Raw genomic sequence first — 12,877 nt, forward strand, 5'->3', positions numbered from 1 at the left:
CAGTGGCAAGGAGACCAAGACGACTGGTGACCCTCTTCTGCTGCAGCCTTCATCCGCCTTCCCAGCTGTTGTGACGCCACCCCTTAGGTCAGCCATCATCCTCCGCCTGGTCCACCGTTGAGGTCTTCACTATTTAGCTATAGCTGGAGCTGTTTACCCACAGTGGTTGATGGGCAGTAGGGCGTGTCCACACACCGGTGGGCCTACATGCCACATCTCTGGGGCCCACTGCTGCTCCGAGATCCTGCACAACTTAGCCTGGGACCACGAGGTGCCAGTTGCCGTGTGTGGCCACGAGGAGGCGTGTGCAAGTCTTGGCAATGGAGAGGCTGTGTACCGGTTGAGGAGGCTTATACACTCCGCTCCTCTTTTCACTCCCGGAAACAGAGGGCTAGCCGGTGGCGGTAGCTGAAAGCAGAAAAGTGGCAAGCAGAGGCAGCATGCAGCATGCACAAACTACAGGCACTACGACTCCAAGACTACTGCACTGACGCATCACACGCCCTGTGCTGATGGAACAAACACACACACACACAGGGCAGTGACTCTCCAATACACGTAGATATCAAATGGTCAGGTGAAGCTTTCCCACCTTTTCCGGACAGTATAAAACCTTCTGACCTGGAGATGGGGGGGGTGTTGTTACATCTGCTGAAGTGCCATTTGCATTGACCGCCATTAAACAACCCAAGATCTTGCCAATAAAGAACCAACCGTTACTCCACATCTTAGTTTTCCTGACCCATGAACAGACATCATCAACAACATCCAACAGCCGTTGGTGGAATCAAACCTGCACTTTCCAAACTGTGAAGCGGACGTGCTAACCAGTGTACCACCGAGCCGCCAAAGTGTACGAACATTACTATGTTGAGTCAAATACAAGACAGATTACAGATTTAAAACCACCCTTCGACGAGGATGGGAATCCATGTGTGCAGAGCACAGCGGATTATCAATCCATCGCCTTGAACTCTCGGCCACCTCGTCGTGGACAACTTGTGTTGACACATCACATTATGTACGTTGTGCCAAGATACTTTGGATGTGAAGATAATGAAAATCTGGCGAGGATGTGATATGAAATGATGAGTGGAGAGAACAATGGGGTAGCAACACATCGCCTGAATAGCTCAGCCACCACATCTCATGCATGAGTTGTATGGGCGACATGGTATCGTATGTACGGTGTGGTATAAGCCGCAAGGTAATATAATACGATACTTTAGATGTGAAACCCAGAAGAGGTAAGCCACAAAAGAAGTGACACTGTCAACAAAGAAAAACGTTTTTTCAATTTTGTCTCACCCAAAATCTTTGGGATTATCGGATCTGCGCAGTTAGATAATTCCACCAACATTTTAACATCAACATTCTTTCATGGTCTGCCAACATAATCATACGATCAAGATAATCTGGAAAACCCTGACAGCCTGGGTGTCCTGGCTGAAGATCCTAAGGAAAAGACCCTAAAACAGCATCCCCGGAACGAATCTGGGTCATGGCGTAATTAGATTACCTTGCTGAATGTGTCCGTTGTTCACTGTTGCCAAACAGCCTTCTGTTAAACACAAGCTTCCAGACATTACGTCCACCTATATTTTAATATCAACTTTATTTCATAAAGTTTTTCCTAATTCATCTTGGTGAAACTCCCTCAGGCATTCCTATCTTTTTTTAGGCCTGGCTTCCACGAGGCGGCGGTAGACATACAATTATGACCCTGAAAGGATACGCGCAAACTGGCTATGATATTTATCAAAATTCATTGATCACCGAAATGCAGTACTCAGGTCCATGTCATATTCGCTACCAATCGGAATGTAACGGCATCAGCTAATTTGATACGGGGCTCGTTGGTCGAGGGGAATGATTCTCGCTAAGGGTGCGAGAGGTATTGGGTTCAACTATCGAATGAGGCCTACTTTGAAACACAGCTGGCGCATCATTTACAGGCTGCATTTGCGTGACACGTGATATGAATTTAGACAGAGCTAAGAACTACCAAATGGAATGTATCAGAGTCAGCATGGTTCCATCTAAAGTGAGTGAAAGAAGCCAGTTTTCACCCAGTCTCAAATCAGGTACCACAACATAATTGCAGCGCAAAATCGTTTCAATGTGTCATGGACTTTGCATAGGAACCAGCAATGACAAGAAATAGTAGAGGAAGCTGTTTCCACCCAGTCTCGAACTGGGGATCTTTCACGTGTTAGGCCAAGGGTCGGCAACCCAAAATGTTCAAAAAGCCATGTTGTCCCCCCCCCACACATAAAAAAAAACCATACCTGTCTAGAGCGGCAAAAATCTAAAAACCTTTTATAAGATAATATAGACTGTCAATACACGACCTGTATGCCTACTATTAAAATAATTTAGTAGGCTACAAATACAAAGCGACGCAAAACGTTGCCCCTGGATAGCCGCCAGACTTTGTTGTGCAGCAGGAGATCGGCATATTCCCTCTCAACTTCATCTAGCAATTCACGGAACTGATGGTGGTTTAATGCTTTTGCGATTATTTTCTTCACAATTTGGATGACAAGGTTCATTACCTCCATACACTCTGGTGGGAATGTTTACGCACACAACGCCTCTTGGTGCACTATGCAATGGAATGCAAGCAAATTTCGATCCAATGCTTTCTGTCGTAAAGTCACAAACTTTTGCGACCCTCTCAAACTCGGTGTGCCGTCTGTAGCGTCTGAAATCAGGTTGCCAGTGTGTATCGCTGTCATTTAAACACTGCAGCACAGCCTCGCAGATGTCCTCCCCCCGTTTTTGGCCTTTTAGTGGTATAAATTTCTTCTTGCGGCCCATTAGAGTTCACGTCCCTGCATACCAGAGCTGTCTGTTCGATATCCGTCATGTCACACAACTCATCACAGGCAATTGAGAAAGCTGGAGCTGAATTGATGTCCTTGATACATGAGTATCATGAACTCATGCCCTTCTTAAGATCTAAGGCCCCATCCCTGAAGATGAGAGGCCAAGTGTACTCAGCCTGCGTCAGAAGTGGTATGACGTACGGAAGTGAGGCATGGGTCCTGAAAACAGAACACAAAGACAAACTAAACAGATCAGAAATGAGGATGATCAGATGGATGTGTGGTGTGTCAATGAGGGAGGAAAAGACCAGTGCAGAGCTGAGAAAGAAGATGGGAGTGGAGGCCATAGTGGATGAGATGAGGAGAGGCAGACTGCGATGGTACGGACATGTAGTGAGGAAGGACGAGAACGACTGGGTGAAGAAAGTTATGTCGTATAACGTAGAGGGAACAAGACCCAGTGGCCGACCTAAAAAGACCTGGCAGACGACCGTGGCAGCCGACATGAAGGCACTCGGCATCAACCACGAGATGGCCATGGACCGTTCCCGGTGGAAGAAAGCCATATCGATAATCCAGAATCCATGATTTGCTGATCGGTAATATTGTTTGCCATTCGAATTACCATTTCGTTCACTGATTTTGCTGAGAGAGGCAGGTCTTTAATTTTTGGAATGATCTTGGTTTTGTTTTTGAAGTCCGAAAATAGGCACTGATATTTTAACGAATGAGTCCTTCATCGGCCATCGGTGAATGGTTTTCCGCGCTTTATTATCTCCCGGGCTGCAACAAAACTTGCAGCAGTCGTAGAGTTTGGAGATGCAATCTATTTCTTGAAACTGTTTTTTCGTTCCTCAAATTGCACCTTTCCTCTCAGTTCCAACTGGGTGATCGGCAGCAAATTTAGCATGCTTTAGCTGAAAATGTCACTCCAAATTGCTCTTTTTGTTATATTTGACAACTTCTCATTGCAAATCCAACATTCAGGCAATCCTTCAGCATTGGTAATGAAAGCAAATAGTTGAGTCCATTCTTTCTTAAACCCTCTGTTCTTATCAGCAATCTTTCTCTTTTTGCCTTTAGAATCCATGGCCCGTCACTCAAACACCTGTTTGTTTACAACTCGCCTGTGCTGTGTCGCAATTTTGCGCCATTCTAAAATTCAGTATTTTTAATATATTCACAACTACATACATTTTCTACAGAATAAGAATGTTTGTGTCATGATTACCATCTAAAAACATATATATAAAAAAAACAGCTTTTTCCATTTTCACGCATTTTTGCAAGAGCTACAGGGAGCAGCTAGGATTGTGCTAAAGAGCTGCATGAGGCTCTGGAGCCGTGGGTTGACGACCCCTGAACTAGCCCCATTTAATCTGAGGTGCATGTCATATGGGCTATCAATTGCAATGAAACGGCTTGAGTTAATTGACCTTGGGTCTCTTCCGTCTGCTATTTTGTTTCTCATCATACATAAAACATCACTTAAACCTGCCATCATGTGTTACCCATTGCGCCACTCGCCCTACAACACTGTATTGACTGTAAACTTGTGTGGAAAACTGTCATTGTCCAAAGGAAGGCTGTTTAGCAAAAGTGACCAGCAGACAAATTCAACAAGGTAATTTGATTATGCCATAACCCGGATTTGAACCGAACCAAGAAACGAACCGAAAGGAACCAATCAGATGGCCCGAATCCAAGCACGGTGGATGGCGGCGGTGGTAAACAGTGATATTTGAGTGAAATGAAGTTTATAGGATTTGCAGACAGTGTGGAATCATTATTTCAACAAAAGTAGGCAGGTGCATACATTTGGGCACCCCAAGAGAAAAATGACATCAATATTTAGTAGATCCTCCTTTTGCAGAAATAACAGCCTATAAACCAGGGGTCCTGAACCTTTAATCGGTCAAACTAGGGGTTCGGTGAGTCGGTCTCAGAGGTTCAGCAGAGCCTCTACTGGGGAGGTCCGAACACACCTGATTTATCAATTTGTGATAACGCATATCTGAACTGATCTCGTAAAGGCAACAGCAGAAGTCACACTGATTTGCTGGTATGTCATTTGACGTGAATTCATGCATTATGTTGGTTTTATTCTTTGAACAAGGTGATGTTCATGCACGGCTCATTTTGTGTGCCAGTAAAAAACATCTATGTCTTGAATTTGAAAAAAATATATAACATTTTTTCACTAACGAGGGGTTCGGTGATTGCGCATATGAAACTGGTGGGATTCGGTACCTCCAACAAGGAACCACTGCTCTAAACACTTCCGAAAGCTTCCAATGAGAGTGTGGATTCTGGTTGAAGGAATATTGGACCATTCTTCTTGACAAATCGTTAACTCCAATAAACTTCATTTCACTTCTCAAATATCACTGTGTCTGTCTGCTATAGGATATATTTAACTGAAATTGCTGATGCGAACAGCCAAGGATTTATAAAGAAAATGTTGAAATTGATTGGGGCGCCCAAACCTTTGCATACGACGTATATGTATATGACCAAAGATTTGAGGTCCAACCGGGACTAAAACTTTGATCACTGGATTCAGAGTGTAGAGCGCTCATGGAACCCTCAGGTGTAGGGAAGCATACAATTTCATGGGGCAGCACACAAGCTATCACCATTTTGCAAATTTTTCCCAGCTAAATGACAAATTATTTGAGGTCCCACCGAGACTTGAACTCGGATCACTGGATTCAGAGTCCAGAGTGCTCACCATTACACCATAGAACCCTGGCAGTGACAGACGGAGGACCATAATTTTTCTTAGCACAATGCACTAACTAAGGTCCCCATTTTACGAAATTGACAGAAGTAGTGGAGGCAGGGCTGACACACTCATAGGGCTGTCCACAAAGTACTGAATTGGAATTTCCAATTGTTTCATGTAAATGACTACAAATTGGAAGTTCCACCAAGACTTGAACTTGGATTGCTAGATTCAGAGTGCTCACAATCACACCATGCCAACATTGACTAAATGATTGATTGATTGATTGATTGATTGATTGATTGATTGATTGATTGATTGATTGATTGATTGATTGATTGAACATTTATTGATCCCGGGGGTGGGGAAATTCAGGCCCAATCAGAATCCATACCACAGAGCGGGTATACAAAAGACACAGAAGGCATGAGCGCAACTCAATAGGCTCTCATAAGGCTGCCACACAACAGCGCCACAAAGAAAGCCAGTAAGTGCGAAAGATAAAAGCCATCAAAGCAAAGGAAAAAAAGTAACAGCGGCTAACCAGCACCCCTCAATATCAAAGAACACCCCAAAACACACAAAATAGCCTCCATGGGGTCCATAAACAGGTGTAAGGACAGTCCAATTCAACGGCGCCCAATGGACCGTGGTCGTGAATTGGTGAAAACATCACAAAACAGGCAAACGTGTGAGCAGCGTCCTGGGCACGTGCAGATGGACACCACGGGGCTAGCACGGCGAAAGTCGTTGGTTCCGACGAGCACGAGGCTGCGAGGCCAAGGCGAGGGACCCGTCAGCACCGGCCGGAAAAGCAGGAAGCCGTCGTAGAGTTACGCCGGTCTCAACCGATTACTCGGTAATCCAGAAGAGCATTAGCTTTAAAACCATCCAAGATCTAAAGTAAGTTCCACCAGTTGACATTGTAACTCGGAGAACATGTGATTACTTTATCAAATACTATATGGCTCCTGTTTGCCGAGGTGTCTCTGGCACACTTTGCAAAGCAGACAACACTGACAAATAGATTTAGAAAATGTTGTTTCCACCCAGTCTCAAACAGGGGGTGTTTCGCGTCTTAGAAGAACATGATGACCACTACGCTATGGAAACTGCTGTGAAGTCCAAAGCATTTTGAGAAGCCTGGCAAAAGTTCAACAAAAGTGAGTGAGGAAGAAAGCAGGCACTTATAAACTTTTTGATTTGCTTTTCAAAACTGTGCCAGCAAAAGCAATTTTTCCATACAAAGAAATAAACACGTCGGGGAATTGAAGCCCGATTTGCCGAGCCCAGGCTGCGTCGTTTCGCTAAAGGGTACCTGATTTGAGACTGGGTGAAAACCAGGTTTCGCACTTTTGTTTAACTTTTGCCAGGCTCTTCAAAAGGCTATGTGTCAGCGCAGTTTCCATGGTGTAGTGGTTATCACATTCCCTCACACGCTGAAGGTCCCTGGTTGGAAACAAGTCTTATGATCCTTTTGATTTTAGACTCCGTGTCGGGGAATTGAGCCTCAGTTTGCCGAGCCGAGGCCGTGAATAGTATAGCTAAAACGGCCTGTTGCGTTTTGTTCAAGGTGTCCATCGTTAAGCAAGGAAAACAAAAATGTGGAGTAACAGTTTTTGTAACAGATATTAGGTTTTTTAATGGCAGTCAGTGCACAAGGCACTTCAGCAGATGAAACAACAACGTCAAACTTCAAATCAGAAGGCTTTATACTGACCAAAAGCAGGAACTAGGAAGGGAACGGAAGGGAAGGATAAGGTCTGTTCTGTTATCACCTGAATGTCCTGTTATATACTGACTGTTTTGTGACTATGTGTCATGGAACTTAACTGAGCTCTGTGTGCCGTGTCTGTGCTCACTGCCTATGTGTAAGTGAAAGTCACAAAGCTCTGTGTGCTGTGTCTGTGCTCTGATTGAGCAACTGTGTTTGGGTAAATTATTTACACATTGATTGATATGTTTGTATAAACTAATAGGAGTATCTGCATATTGCTGTTGCTCCCTCTTCAGGCCCTAAACTGATCGGCATTCAATTCCATCCATTCCGTCCATTATCGGTACTGCGAGGGGTCGCAGGCGTGCTGGAGCCTATCCCAGCAGTCATCGGACAGTAGGCGGGGGACACGTTATAACCGGTTGCCAGACAATCGCAGGGCACACAGAGACAACAATCATTCACACTGGCACTCACACCTATGGGCAGTTTGGATTACTAAATCGGCTGACCAAGCATGTTTTTGTGATGTGGGAGGAAAACCCGGAGAACCTACAAACTCCACACAGGGAGCACCAGATCACAAGTCAAAAGTCCTTACATGATACAAATGGATTTGCTTTCATGTCGAATCGTATGCTTTGCATGTTTGAGTGGGGATTTGGGGAGGTTTCACCAAATGTGAATAAATGATGGAGTAACCGTAAAGATCTCAAATAGTGATGGTTCGGGTGCGCTTGGTGCCCAGCAGCCCTCACCTTTGGTCCAGTAAGTAAGGTGCACCACTCTAGCAGATGTTTCCATAGTGTAGTGATTATCACGTTTGCCTAAGACGCGAAAAGTCCCCAGTTCGTGACTGGGTAGAAACAGTTTCGTTACATTCCGATTGGTAGCGAATATGACATGGACCTGAGGACTGCATTTCAGTGATTATTCTGATATCATAGCCGGTTTGGACGTGTCCTTTCAGAGTCATAATTGTGTGTCTACTGCTGCCAGGCCTAAAAAAAAAAATGGGAACGCCTAAGGGAGTTTCGCCAAGATGAATTAGGAAGAACTTTATGAAATAAAGTTGATGTTGAAACGTAGTTGGACGTAATGTCTGGAAGCTTGTGTTCAACAGAAGGCTGTTTGGTAACAAAGTCAAAGTCAAATTTATTTATATAGCACATTTCATACACAGAGGCAATTCAAAGTGCTTTACAAAACAAATTTTTGAAAGCAGGTGAAGCAATGCATAGCATTTATTGTATTTTCCGCCCTATAAGGTGCACCTAAAAACCTAAATTTTTATCAAAAGTCGACAGTGCGCCTTATAGTCCGGTGCGCCATATTTATGGATCAAGTGATGAATTTGTTGATCCATACTGGTTGTACACAGTGCTCTGCCACAATGTTTTAGTACGTTTTAGTACGACTAGTAAATTACAAGGTCGCATCGCTTCCCAACATTACGGTAACTGTAGTCAGGGGCCGTCACCGAATAGCTGTTGTGCCCGCGAGGCTATTTCATGTCAAAATAGGCTGCTCTGTTCATGTTTCGAGTAAATCTACGGATCAATATGGAGGGGAAACATAGGTAAGTAGTACCAATGCGTTAGATCGAACTTTAGTCAGTTCTGATCATTTTATAGGAGATCGTTTGAGAAACGCGATTGTTTACACTTTACTGAGGCTCATGGGAGATTGCGAGCTGAGGCTCATAGGAAATTGCGAATGGCTAATGCTATAACGATAGCTGCTATACGCGCGAGGCTATTTCATGTCAAAATAGGCTGCTCTGTTCATGTTTTGAGTAAATCTACGGATCGATATGGAAGGGAAACATAGGTAAGTAGTACCAATGCGTTAGATCGAACTTTAGTCAGTTCTGATCATTTTATAGGAGATCGTTTGAGAAACGCAATTGTTTACACTTTGCTGAGGCTCATGGGAGATTGCGAGCTGAGGCTCATAGGAAATTGCGGATGGCTAATGCTATAATGATAGCTGCTATACGCGTGAGGCTACTTCATGTCAAAATAGGCTGCTCTGTTAATGTTTCGAGTAAATCTACGGATCGATATGGAAGGGAAACATATGTAAGTAGTACCAATGCGTTAGATCGAACTTTAGTCAGTTCCAATAATTTTATAGGAGATCGTTTGAGAAGCGCGATTGTTTACAGAGGGCTCATTGGTTATTGGCTAGTGGGTGCATACCGCAACCCTAGTCAACCTCAGTTTGTTGCAGTAAAGCTTCTATTTTATGCGCCTTATAGTTCGGTGCGCCTTATATATGGACAAAGTTTTAAAATGGGCCGTTAATTGAAGGTACGCCTTATACCCCGGTGCGCCTAATAGGGCGCAAAATACGGTACATAAATTCATTTAAAAAAATAGATTACAACGTCATTGATAGATTATAGAACAGAATCACATCAGGTCAGAGCCTGGCATAAATTCATTTAAGAACATTTAAGAACATTTTAGATTATGATAAACAAACAGAAACAAAAACAACATCATTGCTTTAGAAGCAGCTAGAAAGCAAAAGAGAATAAAAAAGTTTGAAGTTTTATTTAGATGAAGTTTAGATTTAAAGATGGGTAGGGTAGGTGTTAGGGTGGTGCTCACTCTAACTTATTTTGCAAGAACCACACAGGAGTCAAGTAAGTCATTTTAAACATCTGCAGGCGGAGAGTCCATTCATAGCTGTGGTTACAGCGATGGTCGAATGGAGGTCTGACTCAGGCCTTTTCAGGTGCATATTTATTGAGAGAAAAAGAGTGGGGTTGAAAGTGGGGGTGTGGGAACACACAGGAGGGGGTGAAGCTGCTCCCCTGCTGATCAAAGCATAGCAGGGGGCCTTTTACGACTTTCTGTAAACAAAGCAACTTTGATTGCTTCCTCTGCGTCTAGTCAATCAGTTGAAAAGATCTTAGCACTTTGGTCAACTACTTTTGTCTAGACAGGACAAGCTAGTTAAATTATTACAGGTTACATTACAACATAATCATACGATAAAGATATTCTGCAAACCCTAACAGTAGGGGCAGATCTAATGTCCTCTGGGAGTTTATTCCAGCTATGGGGGGCATAATGGCAAAAAGCAGCTTCACCATGTTTTGTTTTGTACCTGGGAACAATTAGCAGGCCTGTTCCCGATGACCTAAGTGATCTAGAAGGTTCATAGTGTTGGAGCAGTTCAGAGAGGTATTTTGGCCCTGGCCCATTTAGAGATTTATAAACTATTAGCAGAATCTTAAAATCTATTCTATGGCATACTGGTAGCCAGTGTAGGGACTTGAGTATTGGTGAAATGTGTTCTGCTTTCTTGGTTCTTGTTAGAACTCGAGCAGCAGCATTTTGAATGAGCTGTAGTTGTTTCATAGCTTTCTTTGGTAGGCCTTCGAAGAGGCTGTTCCCATAGTCCAATCTGCTAGATATGAAGGCATGAATTAATTTTTCAAGATCTTGTTTGGATGTATAGCCTCTGAGCCTTGCTATTTTTTTTAGCTGGAAGAAGGCACATTTTCAATAATAATGCCAAGAATTTGTACTTGTTCCTTTTGTTTAAGGGCTAGGGATTTTAATTGAGCAGTGACTTTGAGCCTTTCTGCTTTAGCGCCAAAGACAATTATCTCTGTTTTGTCCTTGTTTAGTTGGAGGAAATTCTGGCACATCCAGTCATTTATTTGCTCAATGGTTTGGTATAGTGTATTTATAGGGGTATAGTCATCCGATGAGAGGGCTATGTAAAGTTGTGTGTCATCTGCGTAGCTGTGGTAGGCTATGTTGTTTTTTGGAGTATTGGGCCAATTGGGAGCATGTAGAGATTGAATAGGACCGGATTTAGGATTGAGCCTTGGGGTACCCCACATGTCATATTGGTCAGGTCAGAGATGAAATTGCCGATAGAGATAAAGTAGTTCCTGTCTTGCAGATAGGATCTGAACCAGTCAAGAACCTTGCCGGAAAGACCCACCCAGTTTTCCAGTCTGTCTAATAGAATTTCATGGTCAACCGTATTGAACGCAGCACTAAGGTCTAGTGCAGGGGTGGGCAAACTACGGCCCGTGGGCCACATCCAGCCCACGGGACCGTTTAATCCGGCTCGCCAACCCTGAACAAATTGTATTATTAAACTTTTTTTTTTTTGGTAATTTTGCCTGCAATGACTGCGTTTCCCCAGTAGATGGCGAAGCGCTCGCATGCGCATTTACTACCAGAAGCCGTGTCAGAAAGCTCGGTGCACACTCACAAGTGCGTGTACGTACTCAGTAGTACGGACATGGCGCACTCTCGCTCTATTCGTATCAGTCCCGAATTTAGAGCGTGGGCTTTGACGACAGCATTCTTGTAATTCGCGCGCTGAGCTTTCAGATGCAGTTTTGCGCTAAAGCCAGCCACAAACCTTCCCCTGGAATCTTTCCATTAAAATGAGTCCCCCAAGGAAAAGCAAGGTGAACACAGTGCCGAGCGTTTAAAAGAGTCGCCAATTTGGCCCGACGTACGCGACGTGACGTTATTCTGTTATTCATAATAACAGTGTCGTATTTTATGAGAATCACTGATAGCAGGTTTTTTTGTGAATTTTTTTTTTTTTTTAATGCTGTTAATAAATGCATTTGTTTTCAAAAAACTTGTTTGGAATATCCATGCTTTACTACCTACTAAAGGCCAAAATCTTTTATGCAATGACCTTTGCAGGTCGCTTATATGACTTCACACAAAGCCTACGTCCATCTGCTCCTGGTTCGACCCACCGGTCCAAATTTAGAACCCAGTTCGGCCCGCGAGTCAAAAAGTTTGCCCACCCCTGGTCTAGTGACACTAGAATTAAGATTTTACCTGAATCCGTGTTCATTCGGATGTCATTGATAACTCTGAGAAGCGCAGTTTCGGTGCTGTGATGGGGTCGGAAACCGGATTGGAAGGGATCTAGTATGTTATTGGAGGATAGGAAGGCACAGAGTTGTTGATAGACAGTTCTTTCGAGTATTTTGCTTGAAACAGGAAGATTTGATACTGGTCTGAAATTGCTGATTATGGAGTGGTCAAGATTAGGCTCCTTTAATAGGGGCTTCACAACAGCAGTTTTCAAAGATCGTGGAAAGATGCCTGTAAGTAGAGAAGTGTTTATTATCTGCAGTAGGTCTGGGGCAAGGCATTTGTGGACATTTTTTTAGAAAGCTTGTTGGCAAGGTGTCAAGGCAGCATGTTGAGGATTTAAGGCTTTGCACTGTTTCTTCTAGTTGTTTTTGGTCAATGATATTAAATTGGGTCATGTTTACTAGGCACCTTTTCAGTTGGTGCATTGGTGCCATAGGTCCTTTTACTGATGGCTAATCTGATGTTTTTAATTTTATCCTTGAAGAAGGTTGCAAATCCATTGCATTTGACAGTGGATAGGAAATCAGGGGCAATTGGAGGGGGGGCGTTTGTTAGCCTGTTAATGGTGGCAAAGAGAGTACGAGCGTCATTTGTGATTTTGTTGATTATGTCAGCAAAGAAAGATTGTCTGGGGTATTTTAGTTCTTGGTTATAGGATTTAAGGCGGTCTTTGTAAATATCATGATGAATGTGAAGTTTAGTTTTCCGCCATTTGCGTTCTGCTTTTCTAGAC

The 12,877-nt window shown here is 43.5% G+C and overlaps 1 non-coding gene across 1 annotated transcript; it reads right to left on the reverse strand.

Moving 5' to 3' along the window:
- Nucleotides 1-5,504: 5,504 nt before the first annotated feature.
- trnaq-cug (transfer RNA glutamine (anticodon CUG)) lies at nt 5,505-5,576 on the reverse strand. Its single transcript has one exon. It is a non-coding gene; the product is annotated as a tRNA-Gln (tRNA).
- Between the last annotated feature and the right edge of the window lie 7,301 nt (nt 5,577-12,877).

Source organism: Syngnathus typhle, linkage group LG9 (assembly GCF_033458585.1).
Source record: "Syngnathus typhle isolate RoL2023-S1 ecotype Sweden linkage group LG9, RoL_Styp_1.0, whole genome shotgun sequence".
NCBI classification, from domain to species: domain Eukaryota; kingdom Metazoa; phylum Chordata; class Actinopteri; order Syngnathiformes; family Syngnathidae; genus Syngnathus; species Syngnathus typhle.